The sequence below is a fragment of the Pteropus alecto genome, unplaced genomic scaffold (assembly GCF_000325575.1).
Source record: "Pteropus alecto unplaced genomic scaffold, ASM32557v1 scaffold164, whole genome shotgun sequence".
Classification (NCBI taxonomy): Eukaryota; Metazoa; Chordata; class Mammalia; order Chiroptera; family Pteropodidae; genus Pteropus; species Pteropus alecto.
Window position 1 is genome coordinate 4,118,728 of NW_006439568.1, and position 12,491 is coordinate 4,131,218.

The following is a 12,491-nucleotide window of genomic DNA, read 5'->3' on the forward strand; positions in this document are numbered from 1 at the left end:
TGTCTCTTCGGCAATACTCTATCTTGACCTTGACTTTGATATTAAGATAAGCACACCAGCTGTATGTACCTTGTATGTATGTAATGATGTACCTTTTTCTGTCCTTTTGCTTTAAACTTATCTGTGCTTTTGCATTTAAAATACATCTTTTATAGACAGCATATAGTTGGATCTTGCTTTTTTAAAATCCAGTTTGACAATCTCTGCCTTTTAATTGGAGTGTTCAGCCCATTTTTATTTAATATCATTATTTATATGGCTGGGTTTAAGGCTGACCTTTTGCTTTGTTTTCTATATGTCACTTTTGTCTTCTGATCCTCTTTTGGAATTTACCTAAACTACGCTAAGGGCGGGTCACCTTATCGAATCAGAGATTGAAATTATTAGACGCCTCAGCCCTTGGGGGGATGTTCTGTTTTCTACCCACTGTTCCTCCCAGGTGGCAGTCCTTCCTATTGTCCAACTAAATGCCTCACATAGTTTTCAAAGCCCCTTCTCCTCAGAGGACTGTCCTATGGAAATCCCATAAGCTCTACTCAGCCGCCTAGGCTCAATTTTTGTTTTTGGAATCAACGGTCTGAGCCATAAAGAAGCTCCATTTCCTGACTTCACTTCCCCTGGCTTTGCTAGACCCAGTGGCCCAGTAAACTGTCTGCCTTGATAGCTTCCTGATGCCTTCAAATAGGCATTCTTTGTATTCTGTCTAGGTCTTCCTATGGTCTTCAGTGAGGTCTAACAAAGCCTAGTCAGTCATCGTTGAAGCAAAACTCACCATTATTCTTTATAGAAAAACCAATTCAGGGATGTGGTGGCCTCATATGAGAATCTGGGTTATATAACTTAACTGCTGTATAATTTGGGAAATTCATTGCCCTTCCCTGGGACCTGGGTTCCACCACTGGCTAAACATTCAGAAATATCTTGTCCTTCATATATTTTGGGAGGCCTTGCAGGAGTTAACCCTGAAAGGGTTTTATCGTTGTTGTTTGTCTGATATGTTTTTCAGTTCTATCGAGTGAATCTGCTTTATCCATCATTATGTAATTAAGTTTGTGAGGCAGTTAACAATTTTTATTATCAGGAAGGGTCAATTCATTTGGCTTAATCACAGTGTGTAATCAACTACAAAACATAATTTTGCTCTGAGCCCATATCTCTGCACAAATATCATTTATTCTAATCTTAATTTATTTTAGCATAATAAAGATTTACCCAAGCCTCTAGTGACACTTTTAGGACATGACTTCAAGTGTCATATGGTTATCTTGTCCTATCAGTGTGTTATAATTGTGTCATCGCTTTCTCAGTGTTGGAAGGAGTGACATGTCATGATTTACTTACTTTTAAAGATTTTGGTTAGAGTGGAAAAATACAAGTGAGTTTGGTTTCAATCATCTTGATCTAACTATCACTTTATGGACTGAAATTTTGATTCCCTTTTATTTAAAAAGAATGAATAATATAAAAAGCAGCCAATGCAAATAGAACCCCCTCCAAAAAAGAATGAAAGGAGAGAAGAAATTTTGATTCCCTTCTATTTAAAAAATGTGAATGCAATATAAAAAGCGGCCAATGCAAATAGAAACCCCCCAGATAAAGAACGGAAGGAGAGGAGTTCGCCGGAAGCCTGGAGAATGAGGTTTGAAGACGCTGGGGAATGAAATTTGTTACAGAAAAAGCAGCGGGCTGAGAGTTAGAAGACCTAGGTTCCAGAAGCAGGCCTTCTCCTAACAGGCTGCGATGCTTTGGGGAGGTCCCTTCTACTGACAGGAAGCTCAGGAAGGTGAGAGTGGCAAGGAGGACAGTGCTGAGCATGATCGACGTCCCAGGGAGGTGGAGGACCTCCTTCCCCAGCTCACTCTGAGGGGACTTGCGAACAGGAGACGCCCCATGCCTTCTTTGCATCTGCTCCGGGATCCATCTACCAGTAACTTCCTATCTCTAGTTTTCGGTTTTCTATTTGTGAAATGAGGAAATTGAAATGCATCGTCTTCTAAGCCCTAAAATATCAAGATTTTGAGAGATTTTTAATGCATAACTTAGGTTTGGGAGCTCTGGGAACCCTTTGAAATTGATGCAAAATTTTATGTTTGTGTGCAGATGTGCATTTTTCTAGGGAGAGGGTTCTTAATGCTGTTATTTGATTCTAGGATGTTCCCTGAGTACAGAAATATTAAGAAAGAAATGGATAATTATTTAGTCATAGTAATTCATTTAATCATATTAATCAAACAAATATCTTATTAACTATCTTTTATGTGTTCATATGAGCACATAGATAATAAACACATTTCTGAGAAATGTCTAATTAGTAAATCATCAACAAAAGTTGTGTTGTTTCTTCTAGGCTGTGTAGTATTGGGTCAGTGTCAGAAATTCTGGGTTCTAGCCCTACCTGGCTGTGACTTTAACCCTCAGTCTCCTCAACTGAGAAATGGCCTTAATAGAACATGTCCTGCTTCCTTTTCAAGACTGTTCATTCAGTCAATAAACAGATCGTGCACAGCCCTATATGTTAGGCATGAACTATCCTGCTCTCATGACCAGTTGATAATCTATAGATTTGATTTTCCTGGGATAAATATGCTACAGTAGGGTTAAGAAGTGGGAAATATATAGTTATTCACTTCAAATGGGAACCTGAACAAATGGCTTTATTTCCTCTCTTTTTCTTCTTTATATATTAAATTGAATCAAGGGAATAAAGAAGTATCTAGACAAACCACGTGCACACTATGCTTCCTGAATACAGAGAGATAGCAAAAACGATAACTGCGGGATTTCTCTAAAGGAAAGCCACGTGCATTTTGCAAATTGATCTCTGGGCTTTGAGAGATATTCCGAGACTGGCTTCCTGAAGGCTGCTGGGAACTGAAAAGGATTAAGAGCGGATGCTGAGGCTTCTCACTCCAGATGATGAGTCGAGCATGAGAGAAGTGCCCTCATTTCAAAAGCACACAGAAATAATAAAAATAAAAAAGCAAAAGCATGTAAAAGCATACTAACATAAGATAAGGGAATTTGTATAGGCCAGAAACAGGGGCAAATTAAAAAAAAAAAAAAACTATTGGTAGTGTGTATGTGGGGGGAGCCACTAATAATCTCTAAGAGATAATAAAATGAATAAAATAATTGCTTATTGAATAAAAACAGTGATTATGAACCAAAAATAGGCAGTTGATTTGTCCTAGAGATTGCTGAATAGTTAATCGGTGAACTGTAGGATTAAATATGGAGAGATAAAGAGGTAGGAAAGATGAAAGCATAAGAAATAGAAAGAATTGAATAAGAAGATACAACGCACCTCTAATAGGAATTAAGAAGGATAAAATATGCTTGGAGAGGTGACATTTGAAGATTCCTTGCCTGAGAACCGAAGAAAGACTTGAGCTCTCAAAATGGAAAAAAAAAAAAAAAATCGACCAACCAGCATCAAAAACAAACAAAACTCCAAACAAAGAAAACAAAACCAAAACTGGACACAGTGTAGCAGTGCCTCAGAATAAGTAAATAAAGAGACAAAATTAACAGCTATCGCAGAATGAAGGCGGCTTACCTCCCAAGGGGCAGGAATCATAGTGACACCGACTTCTCAGTAGCCACCACAGATGACAGGAGACAATGGAAAATCAGACTCAGCGTACTGTGACCATGTACCTTTCCATCTGAAATTATTTACCTAACCGTGTATGGGGGCGGAGGGAACAATCCGTTTTAACAAGGCTTCCAAATGATTCTAGGGCACACTGAAGTCTGAGAACCACTGGGTAGAACCTTTTCTTGCTAGACATGTTGGAGAGGGCCTCTCCGTCCTGGACAACTCACTGGTAACTCCTTCTTTCTGCAAACACCTGGAACTTGACTTGCCCCATTTTGCCCACTTTGACCAACCCTATAACAGAGACCATATCTTAACCTAAAAGAACGAAATTACAGATACCCATAGGGCAGGTTGGAGTGGAACAGGAGCGGCTGAGCTAACATGTGGTTTGGGGGGAGCCAGGTGTCTCTCCAGCAGCCGCCACGTCACATGGGGCACAGCCTACTGTGGAGCAGATCTGGTCTGTGGGAAAGTGAGTCATTCTGTTCTTGGTCTTCACTCAGTCCTCTAGGGATGGAAGGTCCTCTGTCTGTGTGTGTATCTGTCTATGTGTGTTTGATTATTCCTGTGCTTCTAGACAGAGCTTGGAAAGGAGTTTGCAATAAACTGATGTGAAGGGGATGAGACCCACCCACTCGGTTTTTCAAAAAGTTTATTTTCAGCCTCTCCAGTGGATGCTCTTTAGAGAAGATCTTTACTCCCTGCTAGTTCAAGTGTTTACTGTCTGATGAGGTCCGAGTCCAGGTTCCTGACTGAAGGACTTTTGTCATTTTTAAAGTGTTTATTTTTCCTTTCCTGTAAAAAGGAAAGAGGATGTGAATTTCTATCAGTTACCAGAGGAGAAGTGGGCAGAAGCTTTGCTTTTCCATCCTAGCAGTGATCAGACTTGTGGTCTCAGAGCCCAGGACTGTGAAGAGTGGGTGGAAGGTCATCTGGACACCTGCAGCATCACTGTGTCCTATACCTTTCAGAGTCAGTCCCAGGCTAGATTTTCCTTTTCATCTTTGGGTCTCCAGCTCCAAACACAGAGGTGATGAAGGTGATCCGGAAATGCCTTTCAGATAAATGAATGGATAGATGAATGAATGAATGAATGAATTTCTTTATTTACTAGTTGAATTGGTTTCTATGCTTCCTGGCACCTGAGGTGAAAAGGTCAATCCCTTTGCAAATCACTGGACAGTACCCTACAGTGTACACAGCACTTCCACCCGCACTGGTTTTGATCTCCACCCTCATCCCCAGGGACACTCTGACACTTGGGGGGAAAGTGCTGCCCAGCTCCACTCTTTGGATGAAGAGTCTTAGGGACATTTAAGGCCGTGCATTCAGGAAGTAGCTGATCTGAGACCAAAACTCCATCTCCTAGGATTCTAACCTGAGTAAGTGGGTAATAGAGCAAATCGTGTCATCAGCCTCGCTTGCTTAAAAGGTGAGAAATGCTGCTTCAATGCAGGGCGTAACATGAAATCACGATTTCAATTCAGAGAAGGTATATGGGAAAGAATAAGATAATACAGTCTATGTTTTGAGAGAATCCAGATAAGAACTTACAGTTAATTATGATTGAGAAGGGGAAGATAGTAGAACAGAAACTTCTTAAAAACTGCAGTGCTACCACTGGATAATCTGAGGGTCATCAGGGTAAATGTGGGACCCATTTCTCATGGTCCTTGCTCATCATTCATTCTGCATCAGTTGGTAAATATAACTTTGCCTCTCAGAATACACGCCAACTGGGGTACAGGAGAAAATGATCTAAGGGTCACATTTTAAAAAATGGGTTTGATTATTCAAATTACTGATCTTCGAGTTTTATTCCTATTGTTTCATTATAATTTAGTTCTTTTTCCTTATTACCATGCTACAGATGTTAACTGTAGGAAAAAAAATAAACAAGAAAGAAAAGAAGAGCATAAAGAACATAAGAATCACCAGTAGTTAGGGTGGTATCATTATATTTACATCCCGAATGTGATCCCCACATTCATACCCGATTCACGAATTACCCCAGTTCTCATCAGCCACAGGGGTGCCAGTGGATGCCATTGGAAGAAACCCTTTTCTTCTGTCTCCACTAGGATTTTTAGGGCCGTGAAACTACTCCATGTGATACTATAACGGTGGATGCATGTCATTATATATGCATCCAAACCTATAGAATGTACAATACCAAGAATAAACCCTAATGTAAACTATAGACTTTGCGTGATAATGATTCATCCATGTAGGTTCATCAGTTGTAACAAATGTGGTGTGAAATGTTGACAGGCAGGCAGGCTGTGCGTGTGTGGCGTCAGGGGGTGTATGAGAACTCTATGTATTTTCCACTCGATTTTACTGTAACCTAAATCTGCTCTTAAAAATAAAGTCTATATATTAAACGAACAAACAAACAAACAAACAAATAAAAAAACACCAGGACCTGACCCATCCTGAGATCCCTTTCCTCAGGGGTGTGGTACATAAGGCAAAGATGGCTTGAACCAGCCCTGCGGGTAGGGTCTTGGTAGCCCCTTCCCCCTGTACCCAGGGCTCCCGCCCTCCTCTCAGAGCCTCGGCACTCCTCTCTCTAGTAGGACTTTGGCTTCTGACTCCCACCCTCTGCTCTGACCCTTCCTACTGGTTCTGGTCTCTCCACATTCTACCCTCTTGTCTCCTTCCTGTCTGGGAACCCTGCAGATTCAGGGTCCAGTTGCATAGTCTTCTTGACTTTGGTTTTAGTCTGTACTCAAATTTCTATGAGTCTTTTTTCCCACCCCACACCTCCTGGTTTTGGTCCTGGACCACCAAGTCTGACAGCTCCTGGCACCAGAGAATCCGGCAGAAGCCGTCTCTGGCAGCCTTATCGGCCTTCCTGTCCACAGAACAGAGAGCAAGAAATCCACTTAGTTCCCAAAGCAACCATTCCCAGGTCCACAGGGAGAAGCTGAGGAGGGACAGAGCACTAGGTTTGCCAGGGACAGGCACCAAGAGCCTGGCCAGAATGAAACCGCAGTTCTCAGAGGGGAGCCTGGTCTCGCCGACTCAAGGGGCTGATGCCTGAATCCTCCAGAGAGAGAGCAAATGCCAATGAGCTGCTCAGCCAAGACTCCTGCAGGGCTCTGAATGAGGGGATCCCTGCCAGGGTCCCTCCTGGAGCATACGAGAGGAGGGGGGCACTGTCCCCTCTCCACGACCCCTCCGCTGGGCCGCAGCCCAGATCTGGCACAGGTGAGGGCACAGCTGTTGGAGGAGTCTCGCAGCCCTGAGCAATGGCAATGGTTCCAGCTGAAAACACAGGCTTTGTGAAAATCAATTCTCTGAAAGCTAATTTACTGAAAGCCAACTCGCCAAATGACCAAGTCACTGAATTATTGAAGAGCTGCAGGGAGGTTTTAGCTTCGCTCTCGCACCTGCCCCTGCCCTCTGCTTATGTGTGAGTGATGCTGATGTGGCAGGATGGGGAGAGGGATGTTCTTAAAATGGGTTACAGCAGTCTACAGTTTCAGGGACTTCTGCCTCTGCTCCCAAACCTGGTCGGTCCTTGCCTCTTGCCCTGCCTTCCCTCTACATTTAGACTCAAAGGGGTGTGTTTTTCTTTGAAAGCAATTTTAATATCATCTGTAACTTTGGAGACGCGTGCCTTGCCATTCTGCACCAGTCAGGATTGCTGCTGACTACAAGCTGCAGAAAACCTGACTAACAGGTTAGGGTTGTTTTTTTTTCTTTCCCCCATGTAATGGGAAGTCTAAAGTGGACCAATGCAGAGCTAAGGTTCCTTCTCACATTTCTTTTTTTTTAGGCGAGGCAACCCTTGGTTGACCTCACAGATTGCAAGGATCTTGTCAGTTTACAACCCCTTATTTTTTATTTGCTATGCCTACAGCACTCGGTCTTCCTAGGTGGTCTCCCATCCAAGTATTAATCAGGCCCGACCCTGTTTAGCTTCCGAGATCAGACGGAATCGGGCTTGTTCAGGGTGGCATGGCCGTAGACCCTTCACACTTCTTGACACCTTATAATTGGCCTTGGCTTCAGGCCTCATGTGCAGGGATGGCTGCTGTACCTCCAAGCATCACATCTACATTCCAGGAAGAAATCGGGGGATAGAATAAAGAGAAAAAGCTGTGACACTCCTTTTGTCAGGAAAACCAGAGTGTTTCAAAAGCCTCAGCCAGCAGACTTAATACCTGTCATTGACCAACACTGTCACACGGCCACCCCAGTCTCGCGTCTGTCCACATATCTGTTCCTGCCTTTGTAGCTGGAGGTAAAATGATGGTGGGTAAACTGTCCTGGGCCTGGCTTAAGGTTTTATGTGGGAGGGAATAAGACGTTTTAGGTAGCTGAACTCTTATAGATCGAATTGGGTCAAGAGAGTTCCAGTTTGGGGGTTATTACTGTTACTGCAATCCCGTTTCTGCCATCAGTCACTAGGATTTGAGGGCTCAGTATGCAAGGATGAACAAATAAGGCACAATGACAAGTACATATTGATTCTAGCACCAAGTAAAACACTTCCGGATCATAGGCAAGGTGTGAACGAGGCACACTGGGGCTTGGCAGAGGAGAGGGAGCCCCCTGCTGTTGGGGAGGACCAACATGAGCAGAGAGTCATGCACTTCTAATGCTTATTTTAAAAAATGGACATCGGTGCAAATTTACTTACACGTAGTGGCCACGGCTGGTGCCTCTGCATGCCCGGATCCTAACTGCCATGACTCCAGCTTTGCTTCCTGAATGCTACAGGAAGAAAAGGGCCACTTGAGTATTTCCTAAGAGCCCCAAATGGACTCTTAAAGCCGTAAGTAGATCTGGGGAAGGAACTCAGGAAAGCCATAAAAATGATTCACCACACTCTGAATTTTGTTGTTTTATTAAAAATCAGTTGGCTTACAGTTAGCAAGCCCTTTCATTAAATCATCATAAACGTCACAAAGACAGGTACAGGCGGAAAATTGTATAGGTCTTTAGGGAGAAAATAGTCTATATCTAATACATAATAATGTAGTAGCTATTATGTTGGGAATAAGGAAAGAAGATGGTTTTAAAACCAAACAGAACTTCCTGGTAATTAGCTATGGCACCTATTCTTTTCGATCTGTAAACGGGGACTCGTCATACCCGCAATGTGGAAAGCATTACTGTTATTCACCAGCATCTGGTTCTCTACTTCTGAGCACACGGGGGAAGGTAGTTCCTGCTCCCTTGAAGTTGGGCATGTCCACATGACTTGTTTTGGCCAATAAAATGTGAGCGGAAGAGTCTTGTGTTACCTCCAAGTGGAAGCATTTAATAATGAGTGTTGGAGTTTCACTGCTGTTTTTCCTGCCCCAGCAATTGTGAATTTAGTGTTGATATGGAGGGTCCATATGCCAAAAGCAGCCTAACATCCCATCTTTCTACTCCACTATTCTTCGTGGTGTCTTCCATAGTCGAGGTTGCCTCATGATTCAAGGTAACTGATGGAGCCCCAGCCATCGCATCCACAATTCAGGTGGGACGAAAGAGGAAGAGGAAAAGGCACAAAGGCTCCGTCAGCTGAGTGAACTCCCTTTAGGGAGATGTCCGCCAAGCCCTACCGCGGAGCTATGCTCATATAGCCCCAGCTACTCCCAAGAGGAAGAGAATGAAAGACGTGCTCTCAGCACTCAGCACGTGGCTGCCCCTGGTTTGGCTGGGCTTCCCTGCCCAGCAAGGAAGGTGAGAATGGGTATCTGGAATGCAACCAGTGGGTTCTAGATGATCAACTGCCTTCTACCCTGCCTGCTCCTTCACATAGCTAATTTCCAAATCTAAGGTCTATGTCTGATTTATAAAGAGCTTGGAGGCCGTTTTCTGCGTTGGGATGGGGGAGATTCTCATTCCAAGAAGTGACAAAAGGAGAAAAGAATCAAAAAGAACCAGGCAGCATGAATGAGAGATGCCTGTTACATTTTTGTACCATCAAATGCAGTGGTTATTAAAAAGAAAAAAAAAAGAGAGAGGGACTCAAACGTGCATCCACGGGGTTGTGTAAAACACAGTTGAAATGTTCTAGGGGTTGTGACTGAACCCCTAAGGGATGGATGAGCTTTTAAAAATCAATACTGCATTTCTGACTGGGGGCAGCCCCACCCACCTTAAACCAGTCATCAGCCCCTTTGAAAGGAGAGAGGGGAGGGGCACGAGAGAGGGGGCTGGGTTTGGATCTTAGATCTGTTACGAATGAGTGAGGGGTCTTGGAAATCCCTGGAGCTGTTTCCTCGTCTACAAAATGGGACAGTTGGGAGAATCAGTGAGAAAATGTATGTATCACTTCATAATCTATAACAGCACTCAGAAGACATCAGTTATTTCTTAAACAGCAAGTGACCATTAATTTAGATATTATGATATAGAATGCAGTAAAGTAGGCACTTTATGAATATTCTTCTATCTCTATCTGCAGAAAGGACCACCAGCCACCACCACACATGCCCACACACAGACAATCCTATAAGATGGATGTCATCTACATTGTACTTATCAGAAAGACGAGAGTCAGAGTTGTTGAGTAACTTCATCAAGGTTACACAGCCAGTAAGTGTCTCTGGCCAAATTTTACTACCATTATGTTAAGTCTTTCCCCTAGTACAATGATTCAGAGAAAAACAGAGTTGCTGTTTTCTCAAATTGCCCTTTATAAACTACTGAGAGCAGAGACACATGTTCTCTATTGATTTGGAAAAAACTACTGCCGTGTTAAGGAAAGCTGAATTTAAGAGGATTATCTGGAGGCTCCTGAGGCAGAGACGTGGGAGGAAATGGCAGCGCCCTTGTACCTCCAGCTCCAAATGCACCTCGTCCAGCTCCAAACACACCTCATCCATCCACTGTGCTTGTGAGGGTTTTATTGAGTCAGAGGCATGGAATGTATCCTTCCTTTTTTCCTGAGACATTGTCGCTTGAGAGTCTGAACAAAGGATGGAAACAGCTTGTTCCAGAGAGAAAAGTGTCTATGGAGCTTCCTTCGGTCACATACCATAATCATCCCACCAACTTTCAAAGCTCTACTGAAATGACTTCCAAATTGGCCTGAATTGCAAGGCCCGGGTGATAATACTCAGTGTGGTAGACAGAATCATGCCTCCTTGACAAAAAGCCCACGTTCTAATCCCCAGAACCTGGGAATATGTTACTTTAAAAAAAGCAAAAATGTCTTTGTGGATGTGATTAAGTTAAGGACCTTGAGAAAGGGAGATTATCCTAGATTATCTGGATAAATCCAGTGTGATCACGTGGGTCCTTAAAAGCAAGAGTTTTTCCTGCTATAGTCAGAGACTGCAGAAGACAGGCACAGAGATAGTTAATGGTAGAGGTGAAGGTGGAGAACAGAGCCAAGGAATGCAGGTAGCCTCTAGAAGCTGGAAAAGGCAAGGAAACAGATTCTCCCCTGGAGGCTCCAGGAAGCATGGCAGTTCTGTAGACACCTTGATTTCTAGCTCAGCGAGATCTTCTGATCTACAGAACTGTATGGTAAATTTGTATTGTCTTAATCCACTTCTGATCTACAGAACTGTATGGTAAATTTGTATTGTCTTAATCCACAGAGTTCATTGTAATCTGTTACAGCATCAGATTATCCTTGGAAGTATTACTGGTTGAAAACTTTCTTGGTGCATGTGCCAGGACATTTCTAAAACATAGGTCTGATGCATTTTCCTCACTTCCTATACCTACTTAGACTCCGCATCCTGTTGATTCTATCCACAGAAATGATGCTCGTGCTACTCACTACTATCCTTTGAGGACTGGCCTCATGCCAGGCACATGCTAGACACTTTACATACCTTTTCTCCAATCTTCACAATTCTTGCCAAGTAGATAATAATTCCTTCTTAGCAGGCGAGAAAATTGAGACTGTGAGAGGGTTAAGTGACCTGCCCAGATAGAAATGGTGCAGCCAGATTCAAACTTCCCTGTCTTCTCTGGCAGGCATCTCGGGTGCCAATGGTGGGGGGCTGCAGAGGAGCGGGGAACCTCATCGACATTTAAGAATCTGGCTCTTCCTCTCCATCTGTGACATGAGTTCTCATCTCCCACCAGGGTTTAGCTGTTGCTTCCTAAGATGTCCCCCTGCCTCTGGATCTTGTCCCTGTCATCCCATCATGCACTGTAGGCAGAGCCATTTCTCCAACACACAACTTCTCTGCTTAAATCTTCCCAGGGGTCCCCACTTTCTGCTGCATAAAGGCCAACCTTCTTAGCATAACATTCGAAGCCCTTCACATTCTGGCTGTGGGTTCAATCCATCCTTTCAAACACTCTATGTTATAAAGCCATCAACATGTTACCTTTGCACAAGAATATGCCATGGACTTTTCATCACCATGTATATGAACCTCTCCATATGACAGACAATGAAAGTATAGATCAGAGATGTGAAGTTAGCTGGCTTGGGTCACACGGCTTGTATGAAGGAGTCTATATTAGACCCTGAATTCCCTATTAGACCACCCTGTAGCCTTAAAGTGATAATCTCCTTACCTTCCACTTCTCTCTTCTGCCACCATTACTAAGTGAAAACAACCATCCTTTCTGTAGGGTGGACTACAGTACCTCTAATCTGTTCTCCATGTGGAATGAAAGTCTAATCATACCTCTCCACTGCTTAGAAGTCCTTTGTTATCCATTGCTCTTAAAAAATTAAGGATGTGGTCCTTACATGACTTTCCAGCCCCCTCTCAGGACCCTCTGCCTCTCGCTTGATACCTACCCTCTTTCAGACCCCTCCATGTGCCTCCCTCCCTCCCGCCTCAGGGCCTTTGCACATGCCATCCTCTCTATCTGGAGTGCCCTTCTTCCTCTCCATCTCTCTTCCTCATCGTTCATCTCCCTTCAGCCATTCCCCCAGGAAGCCTTTCTGACTGCCAGACAAGGTGTGGGC

At 43.5% G+C, this 12,491-nt stretch overlaps 1 pseudogene; it reads right to left on the minus strand.

Moving 5' to 3' along the window:
- Window positions 1-7,460: 7,460 nt before the first annotated feature.
- Window positions 7,461-7,579, minus strand: LOC112483753 (annotated as a pseudogene).
- Window positions 7,580-12,491: the final 4,912 nt, after the last annotated feature.